Below are 987 nucleotides of genomic sequence, written 5' to 3' on the forward strand. Positions count from 1 at the left end.
GTGAGCACCCAGCTATGACTTACCGCACTCGTGCAAAATAATAAAACACGGTAAATATATTACTTACACGTGCGTTTTGTTTTGCAAGCGGCGCGAAAAAAATTAAAAAGGGAATGCAACACGAGGACTTCCCAGGAGGTCACCCATCCTAGTACTACTCTCGCCCAAGCACGCTTAACTTCGGAGTTCTGATGGGATCCGGTGCTTTAGTGCTGGTATGATCGCATCCGACATGTTACCCCGGTCTTCGTCCCTTATCCTTGCCCCTCCCAGCTCCACTACAAAGACGATTGCACATTGCTTTGGCCGCTCCCTCTCAACTACGGAGACGAGTTTAACGCGGTTTCCACCCCTCCCTCTCAACCGCACCAGTGCACGCTTGCCACGCCACAGCGCCGACGCTGGACCCGTGAATCGTGAGCACCCAGCTATGACTTACCGCACTCGTGCAAAATAATAAAACACGGTAAATATATTACTTACACGTGCGTTTTGTTTTGCAAGCGGCGCGAAAAAAATTAAAAAGGGAATGCAACACGAGGACTTCCCAGGAGGTCACCAATCCTAGTACTACTCTCGCCCAAGCACGCTTAACTTCGGAGTTCTGATGGGATCCGGTGCTTTAGTGCTGGTATGATCGCATCCGACATGTTACCCCGGTCTTCGTCCCTTATCCTTGCCCCTCCCAGCTCCACTACAAAGACGATTGCACATTGCTTTGGCCGCTCCCTCTCAACTACGGAGACGAGTTTAACGCGGTTTCCACCCCTCCCTCTCAACCGCACCAGTGCACGCTTGCCGCGCCACAACGCCGACGCTGGACCCGTGAATCGTGAGCACCCAGCTATGACTTACCGCACTCGTGCAAAATAATAAAACACGGTAAATATATTACTTACACGTGCGTTTTGTTTTGCAAGCGGCGCGAAAAAAATTAAAAAGGGAATGCAACACGAGGACTTCCCAGGAGGTCACCCATCCTAGTAC

At 51.0% G+C, this 987-nt stretch overlaps 2 non-coding genes across 2 annotated transcripts; both read right to left on the reverse strand.

Annotated features, from left to right (window-relative positions):
• Window positions 1-110: 110 nt before the first annotated feature.
• Window positions 111-229, reverse strand: LOC123179062 (5S ribosomal RNA). The gene has a single exon (XR_006490075.1). It is a non-coding gene; the product is annotated as a 5S ribosomal RNA (ribosomal RNA).
• A 297-nt stretch (window positions 230-526) lies between these two features.
• On the reverse strand, window positions 527-645 carry LOC123179063 (5S ribosomal RNA). Its single transcript, XR_006490076.1, has one exon. It is a non-coding gene; the product is annotated as a 5S ribosomal RNA (ribosomal RNA).
• Window positions 646-987: the final 342 nt, after the last annotated feature.

This window comes from Triticum aestivum, unplaced genomic scaffold (genome assembly GCF_018294505.1).
Source record: "Triticum aestivum cultivar Chinese Spring unplaced genomic scaffold, IWGSC CS RefSeq v2.1 scaffold65459, whole genome shotgun sequence".
NCBI lineage: Eukaryota > Viridiplantae > Streptophyta > Magnoliopsida > Poales > Poaceae > Triticum > Triticum aestivum.